Genomic DNA, 16,014 nt, shown 5'->3' on the forward strand with positions numbered 1-16,014 from the left:
AACTGAACTTGTATCAGACCCCGAATCGTTTCAAGTAGAAGGACTTTCAGAAATATTCTTACCTCCTCATCTCAGCAGAGGCCAAAACAACTAAATGTGCTGAATCAAAGCTCTGGGCAAAGAATATGCCCACATAGGCAGGCCTCTTCTGGCCAGCCCTGAATCCAGCCTCTCCAGACCCAATCATCTTATCTGGGGTCCCAGATCTACTCAGGATGGCTTGTCAACCCCTCGTTTTACAGGTGAAGGAAGACGCATATGGTGGAGACTTGCCCAAGGCCCCAGATCTGGTGAATTATAACCGAGATCTTCCAATACCATCCACCTGCTCTTGCATGCTCATGAATAATGTTTTGTTTTATTTTTGCCTTAGGAGGGACCTGGCTTCATTTTCCAAAGAAACCAACTCACCAATTACCAAACTGTCAAACCTAGAGGAGGGATTTGCCATTATTTTTCAAATCTGTGCACCGAAAGTACACCTAACACAATACCTTAAAACTGATTCCAGGAACAGATCTTGTAACCAAATAAAGTTTATTCATGAAGGAACACATATGCACACAGCAGATCTGTTCCATTCTGTCTGTTGGTCTTCTCCCTTCTTTTATCACACGTCCCTGGCTCTGGGATTGTGTCACGGCCAGTCATAAGACTAAGGATGTGTTAAGATGTTGTGTTGACAGATACGTAGAAGAACACTAGTTTCACAGTTTGGCCCTATGTTTCAGTTGATACAAGTAACATACACATACTTTTACTAAGAAATAAATATAAAGCAGCCAAAACCAGACAAGTTCTAGATCACTGGGGCTTGACACCCAAGCCTAAGATGGTGTTCCTGGAATGCAGCCCAAGATCCTCTTCTACCCATTGTCCCCCACCCTTTTTGTTGTTCAGTCGCTCAGTCGTGTCTGACTCTTTGCGACCCCATGGACTGCAGCACACCAGGCTTCCCTGTCCATCACCAACTCCCAGAGCTCATTCAAACTCATGTCCATTGAGTCGGTAAGACCATCCAATCATCTCGTCCTCTGTCATCCCCTTCTCCTCCCTGTCTTCAATCTTTCCCAGCATCAGGGTCTTTTCCAATGAGCTGGCTCTTTGTATCAGGTGGCCAAAGTATTGGAGCGTCAGCCTCAGCATCAGTCCTTCCTATGAATATTCAGGATTGATTTCCTTTAGGATTGACTGGTTTGATCTCCTTACAGTCCAAGGGACTCTCAAATATGGATCAAGTGTCCTCGCCAATCCAGGCTTTAATCCTCCTGTGGCACATGATCAGTGCCTCTTTCTTACTCCTCTCCTGAAGATTTCTGTATTGTGAGTTTGGAAACCCTTTCTTCCCCTATATCATGTTCCTCTTCTGGTCATTTTGTCTAAAACAGAGTATGGTTCTATTCCTTAGTGAACCCCCCATGTACTGGTCTAAGCTTGAACTTCTACTTCTCTATTCTGAGCGCCTCTCTGAGGCATCAACTCTATTTCCTGACCAGAAGTAGAATTTCACTCTCCCCCATTCAAAAGCTCCAAAAAGTTTTAGATTCATTCACAGAATCCTGTTTTATGTACCTTTTTATTTTCCTGGGCTCCAAAATCACTGCAGATGGTGACTATAGCCATGAAATTAAAAGACGCTTGCTCCTTGGAAGGAAAGGTATGACAAACCTTACAGCATGTTAAAAATAAAAAAACACCACTTGACCAAGAAATGTGCATATAGTCAAAGCTATGGTTTTGCCAGTAGTCATGTACGAATGTGAGAATTGGACCATAAAGAAGACTGAGTGCAGAAGAATTAATGCTTTTGAACTGTGATGTTGGAGAAGACTCTTGAGAGTCCCCTGGAAAGCAAGGAGATCACACCAGTCAATCCTAAAGGAAATTGTCCCTGACTATTCACTGGAAAGACTGATGCTGAAGCTGAATCTCCAATACTTTAGTCACCTGATGTGAAGAACCAATTCACTGAATAAAACCCTGATCTTGGGAAAGATTGAAGGCAAAGAAGAAGAAGGTGGTAGAAGATGAGATAGTCAAATAGCAGCACCAACTCAATGGCCATGAATCTGAGCAAACTCTGGCACAGTGAAAGACAGGGGAGCTTGGCATACTGCAGGCCATGAGGTCACAGAGAGAAGAACATGACTTAGAGACTGAACAAGAGATTATCATTAAATGAAGCAAGTCAGGAAAAGACAAATATATGATATCACTTATATCTGGAGTCTAAAATCACGATACACATGAACTTCTTTACAAAACAGAAACAGACTCCCAGAAAACAAACTTATGATGACCAAAGGGGGAAGGGGAGGGGAAGGATAAATTAGGAATTTGGGATTAACATATATACACTAGTATATATAACACAGATAAATAAGAAGTACCTACCTACTGCATAGCACAGGGAACTATATTCAGTTTCTTGTAATAACTTATAATGGGAAAGAATCTGAATTTTAAAATATATAACTGAATCACTTTGCTGTGAAAAGTGATTTAAACTTTTAAATCAAATTTGAAATAAATTTTAAATAAAACCTGAAAAGTTTTAAACCAACTAGGCTTCAATTAAAATAATACGTTAAAAAAAACTACTGTCATATCAGCATTAAAACAGATAGATCAAGGGAACAGAACAGGAAGCCCAGAAATAACCCCATGCCTGTATGGTCAACTAATTTATGAAACGGAAACCAAAAATATACAATGGGTAACAACAGTCTCTTAAAAAAATAATGTTGAGAAAACTGGACACCGCACATAGAAGAATGAAACTGAGCCGCTATCTTACACTATACACAAAAGTTAACTCAAAATGGATTAAATATTTGAATGTAAGACCTGAAACCATAAAACCGCTAGAAGAAAACATAGGTGGTAAACTTCTTAACATTGGTCTAGGCAATAATTTTTTTGGATTTGACACTGAAAACAAAGACAGCGAAAGCAAAAATAAACAAATGGGACTATATCAAACCAAAAAGCTTCTGCACAGGAAAGGAAACCAACAAGAAGAAAAGAAGAAAATATTTGCAATCACATGTTTGTTAAGGGGTTAATATCCAAAAATGTAAAGAACTAATACAATAGCAAAAGATCTGAATAGACATTTTCCCAAAGACATTCAGATGGCATACATGAAAAAATGCTAAGTATCACTAATCATTAGGGAAATGCAAATCAAAAGCACAATGAGACATTACCTCACACCTGTTAGAATGATTATTATCAAAAAGACAAAATAAGTGTTGGCCAGGATGTGGAGAAAAGGGAATTCTTGTCCTATAAGCGAGAATCTAAATTGGTATGGCTGCTATGGAAAACAGTATGGAAAGTCCTCAAAAAAACTTAAAATGAGCTACAGTATGATCCTGCAATTTCATTCTGGGTATTTACTCAAAGAAAATAAAAGCACTAACTGAAAAAGATATATATACCCCCATGTTCATTGTAGAATTGTCTACAATAGCCAAGATATGGAAAAAATGTAAGCGTCCACCAACAAATGAATGGATGAGGAAGATGTGGAGTGCATGTGTGTGTATAAAAGTTGCTGAACTCCTGCCATTTGCAAACTCATGCACGGAATTCAAAGGCACTATGTTAAGGGAAATAAGTGAGACAGAGTAAGACAAATACTGTATGCTGTCACTTATATGTGGAATTTAAAAAGAAAGGACGGAGAAGGCAATGGCACCCCACTCCAGTACTCTTGCCTGGAAAATCCCATGGACGGAGGAGCCTGGTAGGCTGCAGTCCATGGGGTCGCTAAGAGTTGGACACGACTGAGCGACTTCACTTTCACTTTTCACTTTCATGCATTGGAGAAGGAAATGGCAACCCACTCCAGTGTTCTTGCCTGGAGAATCCCAGATGGGCTGCCGTCTATGGGGTCGCAAAGAGTCAGACACGACTGAAGCGACTTAGCAGCAGCAGCAGCAAAAAGAAAGGAAGTTCATGGCTATAGAGCACAGGTTGGACCATATGGAAGCTCTATTTTTAGTTTTGGACATGTATCAGAGAAAAAAATAGAAAGGATACATACACCCCAATTTTCATTGCAGTACTGTTTACAATAGCCAAGACATGGAAGCAGCCTAAGTGTCCATCGACAGATGAATGAATAAAGATGTGGTACATATATATTGGGTTGGCCAAAAAGTTCATTTGAGTTTTCAATAAGGTTTTATGGAAAAGCCCAAATGAACTTTTTGGCCCACCTAATACAGTGAAATATTACTCAGCCATTAAAAAGAATGAAATAATGCCATTTGCAGCAACATGGATGGGCCTGAAGATTATCATAATAAGTGAAGTAAGTCAGAAACACAAATATCACATGATATGGCTTATATGTGGAATCTAAATAAAAAATGCCACAAATGAACTTATTTACAGACTTAGGAAAAGAACTTATGGTTACCAGGAAGGAAGGGTAGGGGGAAAGATTGGGAGTTTGGGCTTTACATGTATATGCTACTATATTTAAAATACAGTAGTGACCTACTGTATAGCACAGGGAACTCTGTTCAATATTCTGTAATAACCTAAACAGGAAAAAATCTTTGAAAATTGATACACATATATGTATAACTGACTCATTTTTCTGTATACCTGAAACTAACACAACATTGTTAATCAACTATGCTCCAATATAAAATAAAAATTGAACAAAAAAGAACAGATTGTGGTTGTCAGAGGTGGGGTGTGGGTGAAATGGGTAAAAGACACCAGAAAGTACAAACTTAACGGTTATAAAATAAACAAATCATGGGAATATAATATATAGCATGGCAACTATAGTTAATAATATTGTATAGCATATATGATGGTTGCTAAGAGAGTAAATATTAAAAGTTCTCATCAGAAAAAAATTCTGTAACTATGTTTGGTGACAGATGTTATCTAGACTTAGTGTGGTGATCACTTTACGATATATAGAAATATCAAATCATTATGTTGCACATCTGAAACTAACACAAAGTTGTATGTCAAGCATACTTCAATTTAAAAAAAAAAAGAAAGAAAAAAAAAAACAGCAACTGCTATTGGGGAACCAGAACTTCCTGCTATAGTAACCCTCTGAGAAACTGCATAGAACATTTTTCAGCATGAAGGTAAGGAAGCAGGGTTACTTATCTAGCCAGGCCTGTCCCTCCTTGGCTGAGGGTTGCTCCTCAGGCAATACTCTCGGCACTTGCAGTCTAATCTATCTGCTTTCAAGCTCACATTCATGGCCAGAGAATACCCACAGGCAGAGAGAAGCAGGGGGATGTCCATTTGTACAGGCTGTCCATAGTTGAACCCTGGCGCATCTGCTACAAAGATGGTTGTTGCTGTCACTCAGAGTTCCCCCTTCTGTATGATCTTTCAGAATCCAACTTAACTTAAGATGTATTGAATGCCTACATTCCATAATGTACCAGACTGGACTCAGGTGAGTACAAAGATGTATAAGATACAGTTCTTCCACACATGGAACTGCATATCTGATATATGAGAAAAGCAGACATATAAGTCACCATAGAATAAAGTAGAATATGAGAAATGTTGTATTGGAGCCACAAGCTATGAGAGCTAGAGGAAAATGCGATTTGTGTTGACGAGAGGGAAAAGGCTATCAGTGCAGTTTTCCAAAGCCAAAATATTTTAAGCATATGCTAAATCGACAAACATCCAATTCCCACCAAAAGCAAGAGAAGAAACATTCTTTCACAGGGCCCTAAAGCCAGAAAAACAGCAAGAAAATTAGAACCACTTTATCTCAACTCATAGAAGGAAATAAGTCACATACTTCAGTATCGCCCAGTCTTCTAGATACATTTTAAATGAAATCACAACAGCAAGATACTCCTTCTGCTTAATATTTCATTGTCCACTTTTAGTCTGCTGTCATGAGAAGAAACACAGAATTGACAGTCTTCATGAGACTCTCAAGCTCAAGGAATGTGCCCTTCTCCTGTTTTCTCTGCAACAGGCAGTTACTTTCCAGGTCCCTGCTATTGACAGACCATTTTGGAATGAAGCTGAACCAGACCTCAGCAGTTTTCCAAATCCAGGTGAAGAAACTGGCTGACTTCAGCATGAAAGACAAGGGCTGGGGAGCAGAAGGTGGATGGATGAGTCAGCCCCCATTCGTGGAAAGCAGAGGTTTTGTTAGGAGAATCTCAAGCTTTCATTTTGTGGTATTTGGGAGCTTAATTCCTTGCTTCTAATTAGATGTCTGAACTGTAATCACGAAGGTATTTCACAATTAGTTTCTTAGATCTTTAAGAGGTTCTATGAATAACTTAAGTGAGGGGAAGAAGAGGAGCCATGTGGCGAAGGAACAGAAGGGGGCTTCAGGAAGCTGCCTGCTGATTAGGTATCAGAGATGTCACAGCCCAACTCTAATATCCAAATACTATTGATGGAGAAGTGTGAGAATGAAGGCCTGGGGTGGCGGTTCCTTGTTGTTTTTGCCCAGCTCCTTCTTTTCTGACTCTTCTGGCTTTCCTGCTCTAAACCAGAGACTTATAACAGCTGGAAGTTTGGGGACAGAGCTAGAAGCAGCAATTGTACTATCACAACTCAAGTTCTATGTAGCTATGCCCCTGCCACCATCTCAGATGCCAGAGGGCAACAATAGGGAAGACAAGGTTGTATGGCTCTGTGGAAAAACAGCAGATTGAATCTGCCCTCTCTAGCTATTACTCCTTCAGTGTCAGCTGAGAACACTGGGGAATACTTGCCAGGATTCTCTCCTTTGATCTCTAACAGAGAGACTCAACAGCATTATCATGCCCAAGCCAGCCACAATCCAACCACTCTATTACCAAAAGGAGATCTTGCCTAATACCACCATATACGATCCAGGAGTACTGAAGACTGTATGTTTTCCAGAGGGAAGAAGAATGCCATATTCAGAAGTTCGAGTCCAAAATAAATTGGGGTCCTGAGCATTTCCCCAAGTGTGCTCTGTGATTCGGCTACACAGCGTTACTTCAGAACCACAACAGAACAATCCCTAGTAAGGATAAGTCCTAGATCGTTGGAGCCAAAACCAAAAAGTCCTAGATTACTGTAGTTTGTGGTCCAAGCCTGGCTTGTCTCCTTTTATGTGCTCTTAAAACATCTTCAGGTGAAGAGTAAGAATGGAAATGATAGTATATATGATTTTTGAGGGCCTCCAGACACCAACTGCTTCAAAGTCATTACTTCATATCACAACCCTGAACAGTAAATATTATTATTCTCTACTTCATAGGTGGGATCAAGAGGTCGAGACTAAGGAACCTGACCCAAACCATGCAGCTAATAAATGACACAGCCAACTCAGAAACCAGCTCTGACTGACTGCAAAGCTCTTTCCACTCCAATGTGTCCTATCTGCTAGCCTGTAGCACACCTGATGAAACATGGACAGTTCCCATCTGAGAAATGGGAGTGAGTTGGCTGTCAGGCAGACCTGAATCTGATTCCACAGTCTGCCATAGGAATTTGAGAAAGTTACTGGGATTCAGTTTCCTCATCTGTAAAATGGGGGAAAAAACAGTACTTAACCTCATCGGGTTGTGGAAAGGACTGAATGAGATACTGTTTGTGAGACACTTACCATAGTGTCTAGCACACGGTCATACTTGACAAATCTTGGTGATTATTGTAGTTAGGGTCTGGACTCAGAGCTCCCCAAAGAACTTTAAGTTTTTTTAACTTGGATGCACAGAATTGGGTAAGCTATAATCTTTGATTTATGACACATTCTCATCATTAATCCATGGGTCCTCTTTATTAACTCACATACTTATTTCATACTCAATACCCACAAAACTACCACTCAACATATACAACTGATAGTAACTTATACTCTTTATGCATACTAGGGACTTCATATTTATATAATATGTATGCTTACATATAGCCATGTTGTTGTTGTTTTAGTCACTAAGTCACATCTGACACTTTTGCAGCCCCATGGACTACAGCCCACCAGACTCCTCTGTCCATGGGATTTCCCAGGTAAGAATACTGGAGTTGGTAGCCATTTCCTTCTCCAGGGGATCTTCCAGACCCAGGGATCAAACCTGGGTCTCCTGTAGTGCAGGCATATTCTTTACCATTGAGCCACGTGGGCAGCCCACATGGAGCCGTACATCTAGTCTAAATGTATCAGCACAATGAAAGTACTCAGTGTTCACTGGAAAAATGACAGAATCAATAACTGTAACATTTCTTCATTGATCTCTTGTACAATGTGACTGAGTGTTAAGACAGAAGTCTTTTAGCCTCATTGGACCAGATAATAGATACCACACTCCAAAAGAGATGCGATGCTCGGAATAGAGTTTGCAAAGGCAGTATGTACAGACTAGTTTTTATTAGCCCTTTATCACATTAAGAGCAAACCCCACTCAGTTGAAAGATGAATGGTCATTTAAGATAGGAGGATTTGGGGAGAGAACAATGGCGGCACTCTGGGTCTCATGCCCATCCCATGGGGTAGGGGTCAGAGTGCTTTCCCTGGACCTGAAGTCAAGAAAAGGGGCATAAGTGGTCCACTTAAGAGACTGACCCATGTGCCCTGAATATGGTTGATGTCTGTCTCAGGGCTGAGACATGTGAAGGGCAAGTAGTAAAGGCTAGCAGGCTGCTGTCACAATGAATAAAGGAGCATGGTTGCATCATGATGGAACAGTGCTCCCAGACACTCAGAGTAGAAGAGACATGAGTGTTTCTTGTGGATTAGATATCAGCCACAAAAGACAGAGATGGCCTGAGATCATCTCACATCCTAGCCAAGAGGGCTGTCTGGAGGGGCAAAGTGATGCCATAGGAAGGCAGGCCATCAAGAGTCCCAAGGTGAGAAACTGTGAGCCAGCAGCAAGAGAACTACAAAGCCACCTCCAGAATGAATAGACCGCAACTGCAGGACTCACAAAGATCCCCCAAAAGAGCTGGCCACAGCCACCTGCAGGCTCTGATACATCTCACAGTGCTGGTTAAGTAAGAACTTTCCTGCTTCCTTCTCTCTTCTCCTTCCCCTACTTCCAACACAGGAAGAGCCAGAGGCAGCCCAGAGAGTGGATGAGAAGGGCTGAGAAACACAAGGCAACACAATGGAGAAGCAAATCTCCTCCTCATCCTCCTCCTCCTCCACTGGAGATCCGCATGTGGGATGGGGCAGCAGTGATAGGGAGATGTCTTACCTTGGAAGGAAATGTACATTTTTCTTACAACATTGGACTGGGCATAATAATTACTAAACTGAGACTGTTTTTTGACTAGGAATGATCAACATACTTGTCCAAGAGGGTCCAGCTTTCTGGATTGGAGAAATTAGCTGTGTTCAAAAGAAATGAAATTAGCTACGTTCTGCATAGGGTTTCCCCGGTGGCGCAATAGTAAAGACTCTGCCTGCTGAGCAGGAGACACAGGTTCGATCCCTGGGTCAAGCAGATTCCCTGCAGAATTAAATGGAAATCCACTCCAGTATTCTTATCTGGAAAATCCCATAGACAGACTGTAGCCTGGCAGGCTACAGTCCATGGGGTTGCAAAGAGTCAAACACGATTTAGCAACTGCATGCGTGCACACACACACACATACACACGTTCTGTGTAAATCCTGTGAGTCCCACTTGCTGAAAGTAATGGTTATAGTTATAGGAGCTCAACTGAAATCTCTAAGGATCAATGTACAGTCCTCTAGACATACCCTGGGTTTATCAAAAATTCTTACCCAAAATGGGATCAGGAGCCCTATTTTGGATCTCTCTCTTCATCTAGGGCAATCAGGAGTTTGAACTGTGCCCAGAAAATGTTGGAAGAGCCTCCAGATTTTCTCCATTGTGACCAGCCTTGAGATGCTCATTAACCATTGAAAAATAAGTGACTGTCCTGCTTCTGTGTCAAGGCTGGATCCTTAATGAAAACTGGAGCCTTCCCCTTAGTGGTCCTACCACCTCTCTGAGCTGCCAGCAACAGGCAGAGCACTGGTTCTCCTACTCTGGAGATGCACTCCAAACCCTGTCACCTTCATGATTTGAGGGGGTTCTCGCTGTTTTTCATGCTTTCAAGCATATTTTGCCTATTCCATCCCTTCCAGAACTCCTCTGCATAGCGTCCCTCCACGAGCCCTTAGGTATACAACCGTCCTCTTCATCCAAGGTCCACGCTCAAAGGAATAATCGAAAGTGTGAGTCGCTGAGTTGTGTCTGACTCTTGGCGACCCCATGGACTATAACCTGCCAGGCTCCTCTCTCCAGGGGATTCTGGAGGCAAGAATGCTGGAGTGGGTTGGATTGCCATTCTCTTCTCCAGGGGATCTTCACAACCCAGGGATTGAACCTGGGTCTCCTGTATTGCAGGCAGATTCTATACTGTCTGAGCCACCAAGGAAGCCCTTGTCTATAGCAAGTTCTGCTGTGCTCCACTGCTCTCACTTGCCATCTTCTGCAGAGGCCTACCCTGAATGTCAGTTTCACTTGGCCTGGAAGCACCCAGAGCTGGAAGTGCCTGGGAGTTTACATTCCTGCCACCCAGGCCTCATGGCTAATGAATGCCTGATGCAGGAAAGTAAAAGTCCAGCTCTCTTGCCCAGTCCTAGGACAAACTGCAGTATAGTTTAGACTTAAGCACTCCTCTTGGGACCCAGCTAAGGGTGGCTTCTCACTTATTTCTAAAAGCCTTACCTGTCCTGCTTCTCTCCTGGTTTTGCTTCCCTCCCTTCCTGGTTTCTCCTTAGAGCAGTTTATCACTAACCATTTATACAGGAATCCTCTTCTCAGGGTCTGCTTCCTAAACCCACCTAAGACAAAAGGGTAGACCCACTCTGTTTTCCCAAACCTGCTAACTTTATGCTGCAAAAAAGAACTAATCTCTAAGCAGGAAAATAAAAGAATGGAGGTCTCAGGCAGGAGCAGCTCGGTGACCCAGAGCACAATCCAATCCTAAAACCCCTCCTTCCCCTCCAATCTCAGACAGCAAAGAAGTTAGAATGACTTCTTAAGCACTCTTTGAGTGCCTAAACTCAAAGACATTAATCACAAACAAACTTTTATTCAAATTTGTTTTGACTCTCCCTCTTTGTTTTCAAATCTGTTTGGACTGCCAATCTTTCTTTTAGTACCTGAGATTGAATAAACATTCCACTTAAAAGCAGGCATTTTAAATGCTGAATACCTATTGAAAGCTAAGAGACCATAAGGATAAAGGTCAAGATAAGCCTAAAATGAAGTCCCAGTGAAATTCAATACCTGTTTCTTTATATGGAATGGTGCAAAGCTAAGCTGATTGAACTGGATGATAGAGCAGCAGTCCTCAGAAAAATCAACAGAGGTACACTGTGCACCTATTTAAAGGACATCAGCCCATTAAGCAGACCTACGCAGCAGAACTCATGGTCCTAAAACAGATGGGGAAATGGCAACTCCTTAGAAATCTAGAAGTGGAGACCTCTGACTCCTGGCTGGGTCTCACCAATGTAGATGCACTTGCCATTTCCTGATTCCCCACTTAGAGAGCACTGATGAGTCACGAAGAACTCAACACGCCCCCTCCTTGACCACTTGGGACAAGTCAGCCAGGACTGTCTTCTGACTGTGCACGAAGGTAGTGTGACCCCCATCACTCCAAGCAACTTTACAGGGAGAAGAGTCAATGACAAAAACGATGACCACATTTCACAGTTCCCCATTTGGTCCTGCCCTCCTTCTCACAAGTTGCTCATTACAATCAGAATCCACATCAGCAAGTACCCAAATTTACTTTGTTTCAACCCTCCCCTGAACCAACTGTGTTAGAATTAGTGGTGGGGCAAGTGCTGATGAAGACTTAGGTTCTAAGAGTTGAAACCACAGCAAAATGTCTTTTTATGTATATTTTCATTTGTTGGGAGGAGCATTAACAGAAATACATTAGGAGGCAAAACAGCTCAGTTGAAATTATTGCTGGAGCCAGACAGCCAGTTAAAATCCAACAGCAAAGCATTCCAATTGTGAATCCTTGAGCAAAGTTCTTTGACTCTACGGTGCCAGTTTCCTCATTTGTCAGATTAGAATAATATAAGTGGCAACCTCATAACAATAATAAGCTCTAAGTGAGTTAATACTTGAAAAGTCCTTCGGTAAGTTGTTGTTGTTCAGGCACTAAGTCATGTCCGACCCTGTGTGACCTCATGGACTGCAGCATGCCAAACTTCCCTGTCCTTCACTATCTCCTGGAGTCTGTTCAAACTCTTGTCCAGTGAGTCAATGATGCCATCCAACCATCTTATCCTGTGAAAACACTCACTAAATAGAACCTGTGACTGTTGTTGCAATTGCTGTTATTTATTTCTCTATCATCATAATCATCACCCAGCACTTCCCTAAGAAAATTTACAAACTTGAATCAATTTCTGTTGCCTATTAATTGAAGTTAAACAAATACCTGCCCTACCACTCAAGTTCCAAGTATCTGAATAAATCTCTCAGATTGTCTCTACATGTATCTTGATCTAAAAGTCTATTCTATAGAACTCTTAAGCCAAATATCTCTTGCATTCCATTCTATGCAACTCCTCTGATATCTCAGAAATTCAAGGGATTCAAGATAAGAAGTCTCTATTTATACTGGATATTGAACACGCTGTAAGAAAAGCATAGGTCAAATAACTCAATTCAGTGTGTTTCTCTTCTCGCTACACAGAGACTCACTGCTACAGCTTACTAGGTTTAAACAAAACCAGTAATTGAGTACTTTTAGTACTTTCCCTTCTGTTATTCCACCAGGCTAAGGTTATTTTCTGTTACCTGATGTGAAAGAAAAATATGTCCCTCTTCCCTCTTTCATCCTCGCCTTCTCTAGTGGGTTCAACGTGCAACCTGAAGAGTATATGTGGTCTCTACTAAATTTCAATACCAATACTCAAACGGGTTTGATACTCAATAGTACTAATACTGCCTAATATTCAAACACTAAAGGAGCATAAACAATGAAGTAAAACACGTGGTCAGGACAGACTTCAGAATTTGCAGGGCTCACATCACTTCATCCTTATGGCAGAAAGTGAAGAGGAACTAAAAAGCCTCTTGATGAAAGTGAAAGTGGAGAGTGAAAAAGTTGGCTTGAAGCTCAACATTCAGAAAACTAAGATAATGGACCATGGCCCTGGTCCCATCACTTCATGGGAAATAGATGGGGAAACAGGGGAAACAGCGTCAGACTTTATTTTTGGGGGGCTCCAAAATCACTGCAGATGGTGACTGAAGTCATGAAATTAAAAGACGCTTACTCCTTGGAAGGAAAGTTATGACCAACCTAGATAGCATATTCAAAAGCAGAGACATTACTTTGCCAACAAAGGTCTGTCTAGTCAAGGCTGTGGTTTTTCCAGTGGTCATGTATGGATGTGAGAGTTGGACTGTGAAGAAAGCTGAGCACCGAAGAATTGATGCTTTTGAACTGTGGTGCTGGAGAAGACTCTTGAGAGTCCCTTGGACTGCAAGGAGATCCAACCAGTCCATTCTAAAGGAGATCAGTCCTGGGTGTTCATTGGAAGGACTGATGTTGAAGCTGAAACTCCAATATTTTGGCCACCTGATGCAAAGAGCTGACTCAGTTGAAAAGACCCTGATGCTGGGAAAGATTGAGGGCAGGAGGAGAAGGGGACAGCAGAGGATGAGATGGTTGGATGGCACCACTGACTCAACGGACATGGGTTTGAGCAAAGGACAAGGAAGCTGGCGTGCTGTAGTTCATGGATTCACAAAGAGCCGGACATGACTTAGAGAGACTGAACAGCAACAAGTACAAAATGAAAATGTTGGCCCCTTATTCAAAAATTATTAAAAAATTTCAAGATGATGACAGCAGAGCATCAAACCTAAGTACTGTCTGCAGAAGTCATATGCCCAGTAAGGCCTGATCCTGGTCACAGAGCTGTCACCACCAGCGCTACCACTCTGGCCCAATACTCCTAAAACTGCCATCTCTTGCTTCACTCCAGATCTCTGCTCAAGACAAGAAAATCATTTGCCATCATCCTCCTGTGAGACTTTAGGTGTCACATGCCATTCACTTCATCTGTAGTATCCTGCTCACACAGACTCTAGTCTCTTCAAAGCTTTGTTCAGTACAGTTTAGATGGGGCATGGCAAAGACAGAAGGGGCTACTCTCCCTGCTGACATCAGGGTCCTGGAGTCTGGGCACAGATAAGGAGGTAGCAGAGACATGGAATGTGCTTCAGGGTGAAGCCTGCAGGGACTCCCAGCACCCCAGAGTTCTCCCTATTTATCTGCACTATTCACTGCCCAGAAGATCTAGTTCTGGTGTGTGCAACTCTAAACAGGTAGGTGACATGTAGCTGTGCTGTTTTGTTTTCACAGGCCTATTTGCATTTTCCCTACTTCCCTACCATTAAGACCTCAATACACACAAGGAAAAAAGACTAGACTTGGAGTCAGAGCCTTGGTGCCTCATCTTGGCTCTCACTAGGTATGTCATCCTGGGCAAGTCACTTAACCTCTCCAAGCTTCAGGTTCCTCACCTATAAAGTGGGGTGATGAACACAGGCTCTGCATACCCCACAGGATTACAGTAATTCTCAAATAAGATACGATATGTGAGTGACCCCCTGAAGCAGGATCTGTGCCCCACCCACTCTTTTTTGTTCTCATCTCTCTAAACATAGCACAGTGTATTCAATAAATGTTGGATGAATCAATAAAAACCGCATAAACAAATCAATTTTGTGAGGGCAAAAACCATTAACTTTCATTTTTAATTCCTATATCAAAAGGTTACCCAAGGTCCTACTGTATAGCACGGGGAACTCTGCTCAGTGTTATGTGGCAGCCTGGGTGGGAATGGAGTTTGGAAGAGAATGGATACATGTATATGTACGGCTGAGTCCCTTTGCTGCCCACCTGAAACCATCAGAACATCGTTAATAGGCTATGCTGCTGCTGCTGCTAAGTCGCTTCAGTCGTGTCCAACTCTGTGCGACCCCATAGACTGCAGCCCACCAGGCTCCCCCGTCCTGGGATTCTCCAGGCAAGAACACTGGAGGTTAATAGGCTATACTCCAATATAAGATAAAAAGTTAAAAAAAAGGTTACCAGGTAACTTCCAAAGAGTATTCCTTCGTTAATACAAATAATGGTTCCTCTTTTCTTTCCCTGGGTTTCAGAACTGTAATGTGAGTACAGTCACTTTAAAATTCTTTCCTGTTTTCCACTCTCTCTAATTACATGGTATCAGGAGCCAAAAGATAGACCATGAGATCCTGAGGTTGCTACAACTTGCAAGTGACGCAAATTATCATTAGCAAACTGCATCTGGAACGGAGTTAAAGCACTTCACCCAAAATGATCCCAGGAGAAACAGCTCACTCTAATGACAGTAAAACCCAAATTCACAGCTTAAGGAACAACATATCGTGACCAACCTGTAGCTGTATTAAAAGCACTCATTATTGCTAGGGCACGTTGTACGGAGACTAAACCAACTGCCCTTATCTGTAATAATTTTTAAAAACTGCTACCAAAGCATTTCACACATGCTGAAAACTCCAGGCTAAATTGGTTGCAAGACATAAGGCCATCAGCACATTCAAAGAAATAGTCTCTGCAATTATCACTAATTAACCAGCCCTAACAGCTGGGAACCAGTTGGAGAGGTTTACACTTGAATGTAAATGAGGGAGGAGGGACCTGTGTAACGAGATGAGGAACATATTTGTTTTGTTTTGACTTCTTTTCAGACATATTTCAGTTTACATAAATATTTGAAGGTTGGATCAGACAGGATTTACAGCACAATGGTATTAGGAATGTCTTTATAAAAACTTGGATATGGCCTAAATTAGTTTTCAAGAAGGAGGGGTAGAGGTGGGAGCAGAAGTTTGATTTTCTTTTTTAATATTTAACTTCACGCCCTGACCAGCACCTCATACCACTTAATAAATCACAGGTAGCTCTGACTTAAAATGAGTGAGGAGCGTTTCCATGGCTTCAATTTTTGCTATAGATTTCAGAAGGAACAGATACT

Source organism: Bos grunniens, chromosome 20, assembly GCF_055505025.1.
Source record: "Bos grunniens cultivar Pamir isolate PY7600 chromosome 20, Bosgru_T2T1.0, whole genome shotgun sequence".
NCBI lineage: Eukaryota > Metazoa > Chordata > Mammalia > Artiodactyla > Bovidae > Bos > Bos grunniens.